This window comes from Caretta caretta, chromosome 11 (assembly GCF_965140235.1).
Source record: "Caretta caretta isolate rCarCar2 chromosome 11, rCarCar1.hap1, whole genome shotgun sequence".
Taxonomy (NCBI): domain Eukaryota; kingdom Metazoa; phylum Chordata; order Testudines; family Cheloniidae; genus Caretta; species Caretta caretta.
Genome location: NC_134216.1, coordinates 66,888,496 through 66,904,970, shown reverse-complemented (window position 1 = coordinate 66,904,970; position 16,475 = coordinate 66,888,496). Strand labels below are relative to the sequence as shown.

Genomic DNA, 16,475 nt, shown 5'->3' with positions numbered 1-16,475 from the left:
TTTAAGAAAAAAATCAGCATAATAAAGCCACCTCTTGCCTCAGTTCACTTTTGTATGCAAATGAAAGGGCTGGAGAATTAATATTTCTGTCAGAGTGAGTTGGTCCTTTAAGGCGATTGAGATTCAGTGTCACCTGTGTCAGGTGTAGCCCACCTCCCCAGGTGAAGGGAGTGAGGCCAGGGGTTGTGTGACAGAAGCATGTGACTGAAAATCTGGTTTGCTGGGGAAAATAGCCAGGCCAGGGCCGAAGAGAAGACTTCAGCTGAGTGACTCTTTAGCTGCCAGGCGGTGTAAGTCTACAGGGAGCAGGAGCGGCTAGGGAAGGATGGAAATGGAACAAGCTTGCTTTGAGGAAATCCTCAGCAATGGCACAAAGAACCCCATACTGAGGGTGAGTGCCAGCTAGGAAGGCTAACTGGAAGATTTGTTTCCTTTTGAACTTTGTAGAAATAAACCAAGCTCCCCAATGGGGAGAGGTACTAAGAAAGCAGCTGTGGTGTGAAGTCAGATTCACTGGGGAAGAAAGGGAAACTGAGGCAGCATGAAACCCTCCCCTTTTCTCTCTCTTCTGCCCCCCCACTCCCGCCCCGGTCAGATCAGTTAAGCCCTGTGACACAGCTTTTGTTGAAATTGTTGGTACTTACCTACCACTTTAGCAACCTATAAAAGCCTACTTGACCCCAACTTGGCACTCTAACTGTCCTGGTTTGCTATTGAGTAGCTTCACAGATAGGCCTTTCTCTATCTCATAATTAGCCCTGTGCATAAAATCAAACTTAGGGTAGATGAAAGATCTTGGTGAGAAGTCCCAAGGCCCAGCCATTCTTTGCAATAAGAGATGGCAAATAAGCACTACAATAACCTCCAAATACATGAGTAACACCGTTTCCCGCCTTAATCCTATATATCTTAAATAGCTGTCCAAGCTGCATCAAACTGAATGCAAACAAACAAAATCCTGTGGACTACAAACCATCCCCCATAACACTGGAGGTTGATAGAGTAACTTTTTGGAGGATTTTAAAGGTGGGCCAAAATCGGGTTTGTAATGGAGAGACAGTTACATTAACTATGCAGATGCTACCGAGTCTCCCAAAGTCCATGTAATCATTTGAAGGAATAAGTGTGTGGAAGGAATGGCAGCAGGGGTAGTTTTGTATCCAGCCTCGTTTGCGTTTTGAGGGCTATGCATAAAGGTACAGTGTGCAGTTCCGCACCTGTCATAGTTGAGGTGAAAATCTTCAGGCAAGTTGAACTGTTCAAGTATTGTGCATGTACAGTTTATGCCCACATAGCTGGTGTTCACGGACTCAAATCTTCAGGTTATTAGGGCATGTTGTTTACAGGGGTAGACTTTTGAAAAGTGCCTCGGTGATTTAAGAGCTTAAGTCCCATATTTTGAAAATGGGTCTTAAACTTCTGAGGGGCTTTTGAAAATTGTATCTGATACCTCAGTGTATAGATATTGTTAAAGAAACACTTTCATTCCTCCCATTTACAGCCTCTTGTCTGCTAGTCTCTGATCCAACTCCAATGCAATCTGGGTGGAGCTTTGTAGGTGTTACATTCCATTAAACTGATTTTCTCTCTGCTAAGCAAGAGGAGGCTATCTTGAGTTCAAGCCCTTAGCTGAGGACTTAAAATTCCTGCCAGTGAAGCATGACAAACAAAAGGCAGTGCTGAAATAATTGTGATAGGGATTATCCAGTGGGCATAGTAGGGCTCATACTGTGAAAGGGGTTAGGATGTTGGCAAGGAAGGGAGGAACCAGATAGGATTTTAAAAAGGGGTTTTCATATTTATTTAGATTTACAGAAGTGCCATCAGTATGTCCCATACAAGTGCAGCCATTTAAAATGACCCACCACAAATCCCCACTGATAATTCCGCATCCCTACAATTACAACTTTCTCCTGCCATTCCCCATTTTCAAATATCTGGAGTGGGGAAAAAAAAAAAAAAAGATGAGCCTGGCGGTGGCACACATAGGAGTAGAGTAGAGAGGTAATTTTACCTCTATATTTGGTACTGGTGCAACCACGGTTGGAAAACTGTGTCCAGTTCTGCTTTCCACAATTCAAGAAGGAAAAATTGGAGAGAGTTTAAGAAAGAGCCCTAAGAATGATTAAAGGATTAGACAACATGCCTTATAGTGATAGACTCAAGGAGCTCAATTAATTTAGCTTGACAAAGAGAACATTTAGGGGTGATGTGATTAAAGCAGTGGTAGGCAACCTGCGGCCCTCCAGGGTAATCACTGGCTGGCTGCCAGAACATTTATTTACATTTGCACGGCCGCCCGCAGCTCCCAGTGGCTGCGGTTCACTGTTCCCAGCCAATGGGAGCTGCGGGAAGTGACGCGGGCCACAGGGACACATCTGGCGGCCTGACAGCAGATTACCCTGATGGGCCGCATGCATAAAGTACCTACCTATGGAATAAATATTTAATAGTGGGCTCTTCAGTCTAGCAGAGAAAGGTATAACTTGATCTAATGGCTGGAAGTTGAAGCTAGACAAATTCAGACTGGAAATAAGGTGTACATTTTTAACAGTCAGAGTAATTAACCAGTGGAGCAACTTATCAAGGTTGTGGTGGATTCTCCATCATGACTATTTTTAAATCAAGATTGGATTTTTTCCCTAAAAGATCTGCTCTAGGAATTATTTGGGAAAGTTCTATGGCCTGTGTTATACAGGAGTCAGACTAGACCACAGTAGTCCCTCCTGGGCTTATAGACCGGTTTCAGAGTAGCAGCCGTGTTAGTCTGTATTCGCAAAAAGAAAAGGAGGACTTGTGGCACCTTAGAGACTAACCAATTTATTTGAGCATAAGCTTTCGTGAGCTACAGCTCACTTCATCGGATGCATAAAGACTATGACTCAAAGAGTCCTGAAGATGGCTTTCAAGTGGATTGATCTAGAGATTGGCTAATAGTTAGAGTAGCCCTGTTATATAAAAGCGGCAAAGAGTCCTGTGGCACCTTATAGACTAACAGACGTATTGGAGCATAAGCTTTCGTGGGTGAATATCCGCTTCGTCGGATACATGATGTTACGTAGTGATTAAATAATGGTGTATCTAATAGTCAAAGGTATGGAAGGCATTCTGAAGTAGTGTTTTGGTCCATATACTTTGCCTTGCCCCTTTGAGCAAAGTTGGAGCTATGGATTTAGGAGTCGACTTTAAGTGTAAAGGTCTGACGTTATAGCTATTTATTCACCTTGGATAATGACAACAGATACATGCAAAGCGAACAAAAACTCATTGCTAGTTTCATCTTTTTGTTGAAGAACAAAATGTCTTCTTTCTGATAGCATTTTTCCTAGAAATATTAGTGGCTATTTTGTATGATACACAACATAATAAGGCTGTTCTATTGCAGTGTGTCCGAACACTTGTTTCTGAGTATCTTTCATAATACTGATAATAATCCACTATTCACAATTAGATATAGTTCCGATTTCTCGAATGCTTGAGTGATCATTTTCTTTGGTAATTGAGTTCCCTGTATAATTCTACCACTCTGATCACCCACTCAGAAAACTAAGCATATTAATTTGGAAACTGTGTGAGCGCATGGACAGAATAATGGCAGCAGCGTAATTGGAAGGAAATCTTTTACAAAGACGTATTTTCATCTAATAAAACCTTCCCTGATGGTGACACTGCATGCCACGAATGTGACATGAGATCTAAAATGTGTGTGTTGAAAAACTGTTGTGGTAGATAAAGCTTAAGCATACTGAAATCCCTGCAGTAGCATTTAAAAATCTTTTAAAAACCACATACCTTCCCACACCTTCTAGGAGTCAGTTTTGGGTCTGGGAAAGTGAGAAACTGAGAACTTCACTGTGAAAAATTATGCATTGGTAAGTATCCATTTATAATATGAGAGAGAGAAAAATACACCTGCATCAGTATTACTGTTATATGTATTATGTTAAAGGCCATGACAAAAGTTGGGGCCCCATTGTGCTAGGCACTGTACAAACACACAGGAAGAGGCACAGAGAGGGGAAGTGACTTGCCCAAGGTCATGCATTAGGTCAGTGGCAGAGCTGGGAGCAGATTCTAATTCTCCTGACTTGTCCAGTATCCTTTTTGTCCTTCTGTATTTGGTATAAATGAATACAAAGCTTGACTTACTATGCAGGGCTGTAAACTAAGAGGTACTGCTGCACAGTTCACAGTCAAGAGCATAGTCTGACTAGTTAATCTAGTGGATCAATTCTCATGTGAGCATCAGACTTTTTATTCTAAGGTGGCTATCTAGGATCAATATCCATGTATGTTCAGACAGAGTCAAAGATGCCATTATCATGCAAGGTATGTCCGTAGAGTGTTTTTCAAACCACACTATGACTTCATTAATTAGTACTGTTGAACTTTGGGCCTGCAGTGGCCTTCACTTTGGCGGAAATTGTTCCCTTTTTTTTTTTTTAATTGGGATAATGGATTTTTTCCCAGTCATTTCGTCTACTGGGAGCTTTGGTAAATTAAATGCTTAAATAATAGAAGACTCAACGTGAGGCAATTGGCAAGGAATGTTGCTAAATAAGACACTGGAAGTTGGGTCTCGGGTTGTGTTTCTGGGTTTCTCATTGGCAGCCTTTCAGAACACGGGCAAGTCACCTAGTCTGAGATTTTTTCAAAGGAGTCTGAAAGAGTTAGGCCCTCAACTCCTATTGAAATTGAATGTCTTTGGGCCACTAGATCCATGGTATGCTTAATAGTGTGGAGGGGAGAAAATTAATGTAGGTACCTGCCACCTAAAACCTGTGTGTATAGGTCAACATTTTCAAAATTGGCTGTCTAAAGTTAGGCCTCTAAATCCATATCTGGACTGTTTTTGCTCCCTTGTTGGTTTTCTGGCCCACTTTCTTCCCTTCCTGCAATACACCAGAGTGATTACGTGACTTGCCGTAGTTCAGAGAGCAAGCCAGCAGCAGAGCCAGGGACCTGAGTCCTGCCAGAATTAATAGGTAGGTACCTATGTAAGTTACCTGCTTTTCAGAGTTGCTGAGGATCCACAGCTTCCATTAAAGTCAGTGAGATCTGTGGGGGCTCCTGCCTGTGTAAATATTGGCCTATTTACAGGGGTGTTTGTTGACACAGTTTTATCCGCTTGTAGATCCACAAGTGGTTGGTGCAGAGGTGTTATTCACAGGAAGGATACCTCAGGCATTTGGGGCTCTCTGGAAAGCAGGCATATACAATTTATTCAGCCTGGGAGACCGAGGTGAATTAGGCACCTAAATCCTCTTGAAAATACAATGGAAGTTGATTGTTCTCTCTCTTGCTGTCCAATGAAAAAAAATCCCAGAGGCTGTGTGTTAAATGACAGTGACATCTTCCTAGGTCTATTACAGCATAATGTAAATTCAAGGTTGTTGCCATTTGCTGTTCTTGTCCACCTAATGCAGGCAGTGCGTACTGCTACCCTGCAGTATCTTGCATTAATCCTGCATCTCTGAGCCATATTCAGAGCTGTACCGACACTGGTCAAGCTTGCCTGTTGATGCAGCAAGATCTAGAATGGCAGAGTAAAGAGCAGGGAGGTTATACCATGTAGTGGAAGAGGTGAGTACCCTCAACGAAATGCTGGAACAAGACACCTTTGCACTGTTAAATCAGGCACAAGGAGGCAGCTCAATTACGTACCTTGGCAAGTATCTGCCCCGTATTTCCTATGCAGAGTAACTACCACAGTGCAATGATATGTAGAAGGACCCGAGGCTGAAGCTAAAGGATGAAAAATCTTTGTTAGATATAAATAAATTAAAACAAGGAAATACATTCTGGGCATCTAGACACAACCTTGGTACTACATTTCCGCTTGATAGGTTGGCTTAATGTGATGTAATAACAATAGGCTGAATTCTGAGGCATTTTTCTCCCTGCCCCTTTCAGCTAAGTCAGTTTCAGTTTTTGCATGAAACTGGAAACAACTATTGTCTCCCTTCTACCAGTCAAAAATGTCCTTGGCAAAAAACACGTTTTCTGTATCAAAAAGTGCCCTAGAACATTTGTCTTTCTCTCAATCCCACATCACCCTATTGTCTGGGAGGACAAACTATATGTTTGTGTGTGTGTAGAAGTATAAATATTAATCAGCACTGATGGCAATAGCAGTAAAATATGACCTGGGGTGGGGGAATAGGTCCTGAGAATGTGGTGGTTTTGCCTGAAGACAAGGGCAAGATGTATAATCAAAGTAGCTATTTTTATGGAAGATTTTCTCTTGGTCTCATTTTCAGTGACTGTTGGTATTTGTCTCGTTAATTCTTGGTGAATGTCTTTCATTTGTAATCCCACCACCTATTATCTTACCTCTTGGTTCGCAGCCTCCAGTGCCGCCTTAGCACAAGTGGAATTTGGGGAACAGCAAGAGTAAACTTCTCCAAAACCCCAAAATTATCTTTCGGGGTGTGTGTGTGTGTGTGCGTGTATCAGGATTTCCCTTTCCCGGATGGGGGAAATGCTTTGAGGTAAAGGTAATCTTAAGGCTTCTTCCCCTCCGCCCCCTTCCCCTAGTAGGAACAAAGCTTTGGAGTGGGAAGAGGCAGTGTGAGACATCTGAGACAGCTGGCTCCTTCACAGCAGTCAGTTTCCTCCTCCAGCAGGAGACATCTGGGCTGTTTGGCTGCTCTCTACTATGCCAGCCATGTCCTTTCTGTTGCACCGGCTGGTCCTTCATCCTCTGGGAGACCTGAACGCTGGCCAGCTCCTCTCCCACAGCAGGACTCATTGGCTTTCTTCAGAGGCTAGCTGCTGGTGCTGGCTTTTTTCAGCATTTGGGGTGCTCAGAACAGGACTTTTGGTTCAGACCTATCTTTAGTTTGATCTGTGTGTATATATATTACAGCGCATGCTCTCTCTCTCTCTTTCTCTCACACATATCGAAATGTGTGAATCTATATATGTGTATGCACCCAGTAATGTTCAAGTGGATTTCAAAATTAGTCAAAGCTAGTTCACCCATCCCTGCCAATAAACTGTAGGCATGGGGTTTTTTTTTTGGTTTTTTTGCTTCTTTTTTTACTGTTACAATGGCTATCTTACCTACCAGACAGAAGGGAAAAGCTGTGTGCACTCTACCCATATAATTGTTAAACTAGTGTTAGACAAACTTAAACTGACCTGTGAGCAAGTGGAATTCCCTCTGTTCTAAACAGCATTTACTTGCAAAGCATAAAGTTACATTTGTCCTTTCCTGAATTTTTGGCTTTAATGATAAATAAAACATAAACCTGAGCCCTGCAGGATTGCTTTTCTATGCCTGAGTTTGTTTGTCCTTCAGATAGGCAATCCAATTAGGGTGACCAGGTGTGCGGTCTTTGACTGGAACACCCAGTCAAAAAGTGGTCCTGGCGGCTCCCGTCAGTACCACCGACCGGGCCGTTAAAGGTCCGGTTGGTGGAGCTAAGGCGGGCTAGTTCCTACCTGTCCTGGCACCGTGCTGCGCCCCGGAAGCTGCCAGCAGGTCTGGCTCCTAGGCGGGGATGGGGGGCACAGGGCTCTGCGTGCTGCCCCCGCCCTGAGCACCACTCCGCACTCCCATTGGTCAGGAACTGGCCAATAGGAGCTGGGGGACAGTGCCTGTGGGCGAGAGCAGCAGCATGTGAAGCCTTCTGTTCCCCCTGCCTATTAGTGCTGGACCTGCTAGCTGCTTCCCAACCCACAGCCCCCTCCTGCACCCCAAAGCCCTCACCCCCAGCCCCACCCCAGAGCCCGTACCCCTCCTGCCCCAGCTCTGAACCCCCCCTCCCCCCCCGGCCTGGAGCCCCCTCCTGTATCCCAAACCCCTCATCCCTGGCCCCAGCCCAGAGCCCGCACCCCCAGCCCAGAGCCTGTACCCCTCCTGCCCCAGCTCTGAACCCCCCCCGTCCTGGAGCCCCCTCCTGTATCCCAAACCCCTCATCCCTGGCCCCAGCCCAGAGCCCGCACCCCCAGCCCAGAGCCTGTACCCCTCCTGCCCCAGCTCTGAACCCCCCCCCCCCCGGCCTGGAGCCCCCTCCTGTATCCCAAACCCCTCATCCCTGGCCCCAGCCCAGAGCCCGCACCCCCAGCCCAGAGCCTGTACCCCTCTTGCCCCAGCTCTGAACCCCCCCCCCCCCGGCCTGGAGCCCCCTCCTGTATCCCAAACCCCTCATCCCTGGCCCCAGCCCAGAGCCCGCACCCCCAGCCCAGAGCCTGTACCTGCTCCCACACCCCAACCCCCTGCCTCAACCCGCAGCCCCCTCCCACATTCCGAATCCCTCCGCTGCAGCCCCCAGCCTGGAGCCCTCTCCTGCACCCCAGAGCCCCCACCCCCACCCAGCTGGAGCCCTCACCCCCTCCCACACCCCAAGCCCCTGCCCCAGCCCAGTGAAAGTGAGTGAGGATGGGGAAGAGCGAGCCACCGATGGAGGGGGAATGTAGTGAGCGGAGGGGGGGTGCTTGGGGAAGGGGGTGGGACCTCTGGGAAGGGGCAGGGCTAGGGTGTTCGGTTTTGTGCAATTATAAAGTTGGCAACCCTAGCTCCAATCCCCGATATACTCTGGCTGACGCTAACTGCATCTTTGTTCCAGAATGGCTCAGCAGAAAGTATGCTACACTTCAGAGTTCAAGAACCTGATAACAGGATTACTCTGCATGCCTGGGGGAGGGCCCCAGAGTCTGTTAACCTATTACATGTCTTATTACTGTCTATACCCTTGGTCCTGTGAAACATGAAGCTGAATGCAAACAAATAATTCTAGATGTGCATTAAGTACCAGTTTTTCATAAGAACATAAGATGGCCATAATGGGTCAGACCGAAGGTCCATCCAGCCCAGTATCCTGTCTACCGACAGTGGCCAGTACCAGGTGCCCCAGAGGGAGTGAACCTAACAGGTAATGATCTAGTGATCTCTCTCCTGCCATCCATCTCCACCCTCTGACAGACAGAGGCTAGGGACACCATTCCTTACCCATCCTGGCTAATAGCCATTAATGGACTTAACCTCCATGAATTTATTCAGTTCTCTTTTAAACCCTGTTATAGTCCTACCCTTCACAACCTCCACAGGCAAGGAGTTCCACAGGTTGACACTGCGCTGCGTGAAGAAGAACTTCCTTTTATTTGTTTTAAACCTGCTGCCCATTAATTTCATTTGGTGGCCCCTAGTTCTTGTGTGATGGGAACAAGTAAATAACTTTTCCTTATTCACTTTCTCCACACCACTCATGATATTATAGACCGCTATCATATTCCCCCTTTAGTCGCTTCTTTTCCAAGCTGAAAAGTCCTAGTCTCTTTAATCTCTCCTCATATGGGTCCTGTTCCAAACCCTTCATCATTTTACTTGACCGTCTCTGAATCTTTTCTAATGCCAGTTTATCTTTTTTTGAGATGAGGGGACCACATCTGTTCACAGATGAGCAGGGCTGGCTCTAGGATTTTTGCCGCCCCAAGCAAAAAAATTTTTGGCCACCCCTGCTTTTTTCGTGCCCCCTCCCTCCCGCCCCCAACTCCGCCCCTTCCCAAAGCCTTCCCCAAATCCCCAGCCCCGCCTCCTCCCCCTGGCATGCCGCATTCCCCCCCCCATTGCTTCCTGCAGCTCCCCCCTGCAACCTCCCGCGCTAGCTTACCTCCGCTCTGCCTGTTCCCCTGAACACGCTGCCATTCCGCCTCCCCCCTGCCTCTCAGGCGAGGGAGAGGCAGCGCATTCGGGGGAGCAGGCGGAGCGGAGATGAGAGAGGGTGGGGGGAGCGTAGGAAGTAACGGGGGGGGTAGAGGAACCGCTCCCCACCCAAGCTCCCCTCCGCTCCACCACCACCGCCTCCCCTGAGCACGCAGCCACTCGGCTTCTCCTCCCTCCCTCCCAGGCTTGCCGTGTGATGCAGCTGTTTCCCGCGTGGCAAGCCTGGAAGGGGGGACTGAAGGGGCGCGGGGGGAAGCGGAGTGGAGGCGGCATGCTCAGGGGAGCAGGTGGAGCAGAGGCAAGCTGGGGCGGCCCCTAGAACTATGCCACCCCAAGCACCTGCTTGTTTTGCTGGTGCCTAGAGCCGGCCCTGCAGACGAGGTCAACTCCCATTTATGCTCCTAAATAAGCAGCCAGATTTCAAAAATAGCTCAGCATGTTTGGGTGCTGAGTACTTAAAAATCTGTCCTTGAGCTTTTTGAGAATTTGGTCCGAAATTACTGCAGGGGGACGGGGAGATGAAAGCTTTGCAAATCCAAACTAGTTTTGTGAATTTAAAAAAAAAAAATTGTTTGCAAAACTGCACTCCATAAGATCCATCCCTAATGTCTCATGTATATTTATACACACAGTGTAGATGGACTATGTCTTAGGGAAGCCAATAGCAATCTTTTATTTTTTGTTTGTTTGTTTTATTGTATCATTGTAAGAGATTCTTGTATGAAGCACGTAATGTAGGGCAGGATCTGACTAAACTCAAGATTACTATAATAAACTGATCTAAGAAGGAAAAACTGAACAAGCCAGTTGATCATGAACTTCTTGCTTAAGTCAGGCCTTTTGTTCTGCACATGTGTATTTGACAACTTGATTTCTCAGTGCTAGATCCTGAACATGACAAGTTTGATATGTACAATATTCCTGCAAGTTATTTTTTGTTAATTATATTTTAGTATTTGGGAAAGAGTCCAGGTCAGGAGCTAAATGTCTCTATTCCACTCTACTGACAACTCAAGGGGAAATGGCAGGACATGGGAAAAGCAAGTCTTGATTTCCAACGTATGTCATTCAAAGTACATTATATATGTTGACACATGGATTCATTTTGGGCTGCCTTTCCTTGTCCTTTAGTGGGGAAGAAAGATTTGCACATTGACAGACCACTGAGGGAGTGTCTGTGTGGGGCTCAGGCGTCTAATATAAGAGTGTGACTGTTCCTCTGAAGAGAGGTAGTTGGTCAAAGGAGAATTCAAACACTGAGAGTTTCTCAAGACTTCTGTCCACTAGGGCATCCATTTGGGATGAGGACTAGCCATTGAAACATCTCTCAGCACATCACACATACTAATTTGACAGAGTACTGTTCTTATTGGCAGATGGAGGAAGTCAGTTTAGCCATTGGTTTCACTGTCTCTTTCCAATAGGCATAAGCAACATGCCCTACCAGCATGAAGAAAAGTGACAATAGTAAAATTTCAAGCTACAGTGGAAGAAAACTATGCTTTTTTCTCTTGAAAAGCTTGCTAGTTTTGCCTTAGATAAATGCATACTCATATCTTAGTAGCTAGAGTGTTCCTCATAGCAGTGTCTAGAGGAATCTGCAAATATGGGGGCAACTGGAATTTTTTAAAGGGAGACTACTATATATAAAAGAAAATACTGAATAGTTGTTGGTAATATGCAATAATTTGTATATTGTTCTCTGTCGACCTGACAGATTTGCAAGCCTCCATCAAATCTCAGAAATGCAGATGCAGTTCCCACTGAAGTGTGCTTCAGTTTTCTCATGTGTAAAACAGGAATAATACTTCCACCATTTGCATGTCTAGGCTATTTAGATTGTAAGACCTTTGGGGCAGGGACTCTCTCCCTTTCTGTTTGTATAGTGGCTAGCAGTGAGGCCTTGATCTTTGCTGGGGCCTCTACATAGTACAGCAATATAAATAACAATCTGAAATATTTATAGTTTTAACGATGCTGAAAAGTAGATAGGAAGTGCTGAGTATGCTTTTTTGGGAAAGGAAACTGTCAGCTGTAATTATGGAGAGATGATATTCCATGTCTCATGGGAAGGTTGCAACCAGATGCCACAAGCTTTATTTTTTCAAGCTCCCTCCCCAGAAGTGTGGCCAGCAATAACTTGCAGTGACTTTGAAGCTTTTGGTCTGTTTTTTTAATATGTAAGAGAAAAGGTGTGAGGCTCTGGAACATAGGTTGGATGAAAGGCCTGTGTTTGTAACGTTGATGCAGTTACATCACCTGCTAAACATCAGCAGTAGTTGCCCCACAACAGAAATATCCCTCTTGCGCTCTTCAGAGAGACCAACCCAAACTAGGATTTATTTATTTTTTTAATAGAAACTGAATGAGCATGCATTCTCCTCCTGACACTTAAGAATCATTCCATTTCATGAGGAAAAACACTTGCTCAGCTCTCGTCTGACACCATACTCTCCAAACAGGCAATTTCATTCAGCGTTTTATTGACAAACCACTTTAATCACAATGCCTAGGGCAATACAGGTGCAATTCTGTGAAAGAGAGATTTGGAACTTACATACAATCATTTGCGATTCCAAGGTAAATTCACCCAAAAGCTTATATTTAGTGTGAATGAGTTGTCATGAAGCTTGATATGTGCCAAGGGGAAGAGGGAGGAGAATGGAATACATATTTGCATGTTGCAAGGATGGTAGCCATTGGATTGGATAAAAGGCAGCTTTGGGGGGTTTGGTGCTCTCTGAAGCCATGGATTTGCCAGATGATTAACCTCAAAAGAAATACGTCTTGTTTTTGATTCAGAAAGGCTGTCTCTCCCATGCATGTTTCCTTCAAAAGTAGAACTCATATGAAAGCTATTGAAGTGCAGCACTTTGCTGAGCAAGGCTGTAAGAGCGTGATTTACAAAACAGGTTTTCTCATTTTAAAATTGGTCGTGTCAGTAAACATATGAATAAAAGACCTGAAAGGCGCAGGTTGGATCATAAATATGCACAAACTCCTCAGGGGAGCTTGCCAATCTCTTAGAAGCTAAGAGTCACATCAGTTTCATGCATACAGGTAGGACCTACATATCCAAATGTGCCATAGGATGGTGTGTGTAGGGAACATCTCACTAGTTCTGTGTTACCAATATTTAACTTCTCTCCAAAGGCTAGCACTGCTGGAACTGCTCATTTTAAAAAAAAATGTGTGTGTGTGTGGGGGGGTGAAACTAAGGTTTGTCTCAGAACTGAAGGTTGGGAATAAAAAGGGTCTTTATGCCACTGTTTTGCCACTGATTCTAGAGCTGTTTCCCCCCCACACACCGTCCCCACCCCCATTGCAACATACGTCCGCCTCAGAGCTACTCTTACAGCCCCTAGCGGCCTTTATGTGCCCAGTGATAGCGGGAGTACAAGGTACTATGGATATGCCCTCTCATGACTCATTTTTGCCTCTTGGGCTGAGGGGCTGAAACCAGTATTATACCCCTGGGTGATTCCCCTACGCAGGCTCGCATTTAAGTCAGCTTCCCAGACTCATTACACTGCCAGAGCAGTGCAAAGAGGACAGGATCCTGCCCATTATTCTCAGACATACCCAGCAGTTGTTTGTTGCTCTTGAATAATAGGACCCCCACAAATAACTGATCCATTCTTGACGATGATTTTTTTGCAATACTATTCACAGATTTCAGTCTTTATTATTCTACCCATTTAGCTCTGCTAAATGTTTGGATGTAGACATGCAGACTTATATTGCAGCATTTTGTATATTGACAGACATGATATGCCAGCCTAGAATGGTATAAAAACCCTGATCACTTTTGGCAAAGCCATTAAAAAATGGTGTGTGCGCACGTGCGTGCTGGTTTTTTGAAAAAAGTTCCAAAAGCATGAATGTTAGTAAGGCACCCAACTCTCATTGGTTTTCCAAGGAATGGGGGCAGCTAACTCAGATTCTCTTAAAAATCCCATCCTAAAATGTTAGGGCATACATTTTCAAAAGTTTCGATGTCCAACTTCAAGCACCTTGAGAGGCACTAGACTTTCAAAGGGGGCTTGAGGGTGCCCAGACCTTTCTGTAAATCTGGTTCTTTAAAGGGAGTCAGGTTCAGCACCCCCCAAAAATGAGGCAACCAGAATCATTAGTCACTGAAAACATAGGCCTAGGTATTCATCTCTCAAGCCAGTAACTGCTAACATGGTGTAACAAAGCGCAGACCACACCATCGTGGCACCTCCTGCGGTCGTCCAGGAATTAGCTCTATTCCAGCCTGGGGGCGCCGCCTCCTGGCCAGTGTCTTCCTACTGGTACCTGCTTTCTGTAAATCTCCACCACTTGTAGCACTTCAGGCCCTGTGTCCCTCCCGGACCCCGGTACCCCTTATCTTGGGGTGCTGCCCCACAGCAGTGCCCCCACACTCTGGGTCTTCCCTCCCCAAGGAGCCCCAACTCCCTATACCCACCTTGCCTCAGTGGCTACTGCCAGTTGTCATCTAGCCCCTTCTCTCAGGGGCAAACTGCAGTCTGTAATGGCCACTCATCACTGGCAAGGATTGGACCTGCTGCATGTTTAGCCCCAGCTGCCTCCCTGCAGCCCTAGTACCTTCCCTGGCCTGTAGCAAGGCCTCAGCCTGGGGACTCCCAACGCCAGAGCTCCGCAGTTCTTCCTAACTTTCCCCACCCCTGCTCTGCCTCAGGTACCCTGCTCACTCTCCCAGACAGCCTGGTCCTCTCTCCTCCCTGGCTGAAGCAAGAGTCTCTCTCCCGCACTCTCAGCCTGCCCTTTTATCAGGATCAGCTGTGCCCTAATTTGGTGCAACCATACCTGTGTCTGACTACCCAACCAGCCTCCTTTGGCTGCTTTTAACCCCCTTCTGACTGGAGCGGGGTGACCGCCCCGCTACACTTGGTCTGACTGGATAGAATTGTCACCCCTTTAATTACTGCCTGCTGGAGCACCTTACTGGCTGAAGATCTTGATTTTTGCGACAACTTCAACCTTACATATGCGTAATTTATTATGAATTTAATAAGATTTAAAACCGTATAGTACAAACCTTGAATGAGAACAAACTTTGCTCATATTTGCTCTGCTCTTTCCTTTTCTTTGCCAGACACTTGACAGCTTACAATACCGCCAGCATGTAGCCTTCTGTAAAGCAGGCAGTGTGGGCTTCTGTAGATGAGCTAGGTGTTATGTGACTCTCCATCTCCCTCTTGGCAATGTGTATAATTTATGCCACATACTCGCTCCTCACCGGCCCAGGGCATCAGATCCACATCAACTCCCTAGCTCATATCTACCAGTTAACAGTTCACTTACACAGTTGCTTTGAGACTGGGATGGCCTTGATAGATTTTATTGTCCTTGAAATATTCTGGGCATTTTTGGGTGATTTGCTCGTGATGTTTTTTTGTGGAAAGCAGCTGTCTTTTTTTGAATTTGGGAAGCAATATGACAGGTGAATAGACAGGGAGGAATTGGGGTATGCACACTGGTGGTGAAATGAAATCATTCTCCCATGCCCCCCAGTGCATTTTTGGCTGTACTAGTGTGCGTTCACTTCTGCTAAAATTGTGTGCGCACTGCAAAGGAAGATATTTCTTTCATGGTGTTCACTTCATTTTTTTTACTATTCTTTTTTTATGCATGTTTTCTAATTGCTTGGCACGGCTAAATTCTGTGACAAATCTGTAAATCTGCAGCAGTACCTCAAGCCATAAGTCATCTCTTTTTAAAAAAAAATGCAATAAATTAGCTCAGATTTCCCTACTAACTTGGATCAATTAATTAATTCATCCTCAGCCTCCATCACACAGTTAGAAACATTGCCAGTGTCCAAATGCTTGGTTGCTACATCTATTAAGAAAAGGAGCAAAAGAATTAATGTTGATGATGATTTATCCTGGCATATCAAGGCTGGGGAAAGCACTCTTGGCATTGAAGGGTCAAGGGATCACAGCCAAGCATTTGGAACGATATAATGAGTTGGGCATGGCTTTCCCCCATTCCTCCCTTTTTAATTACCTCAATGACCAGAAGCGTTTGAAAGTGCATTTATGTACTAGTCAGTTGTTTACACTTTAGTGCTTAAAAATATACTTGTGTTTTCCAGACAGCTTTGTAGGGAGGTTATTCTTAAGGAAATTTTGCAAGGGGAGTTTTAACCTTTTAAAGACCTTGTCAGATGGAGCTTTATACCAGCTTGCAGAATTGTTCTGATTGCTGGAATCCGCAGATGGCTATTTTGCATCAGAGGTGGTGGATGTAAGGGGTTTAATACATCTGAATATAAAGATGCAAACTCTAGTCAGCTGTGCAAGTGGCATCAACCTTTATTTAAAACTACAGAGAAGCTTGTTGTGTTCTAAAGGCATGATCCGACATCCCGTGATGTCAGTGGGAATGCTTTCATTGACTTAGAGGCATTAGAGCAGGACTTTGATCCTGATTCAGTGAAGTATTTATACATGTGCTTAAGTTCATCCCGATTTAGAAAAAAATTAAGCCTGTACCTAAACAATGAGACTTATATGCTTAAGTGTTTTGCTAAATAGAAATGGGCTTCAGATTGTATTTAATTTTAAGCATGTGGTTACGTGCTTTGCCAAACTGGGGCCTAAAAGAAGACCTGCAGCCACTATAATTCAGCAATGCCACTCTAACTGCTCCCAGTTCCATGTAGGGTGACCAGACAGCAATTGTGAAAAATCGGGACAGGAGGTGGGAGGTAATAGGAGCCTATATAAGAAAAAAACCCCAAAATCGGGACTGTCCCTATAAAATTGGGACATCTGGTCACCCTAGTCCCATGGCC

The 16,475-nt window shown here is 45.3% G+C and overlaps 1 protein-coding gene across 6 annotated transcripts in view; it reads left to right on the top strand.

The window, feature by feature from the left end:
* Nucleotides 1–16,475, top strand: part of ERBB4 (erb-b2 receptor tyrosine kinase 4) — a 975,001-nt gene that overhangs the window by 199,485 nt on the left and 759,041 nt on the right. The window lies entirely within an intron of this gene.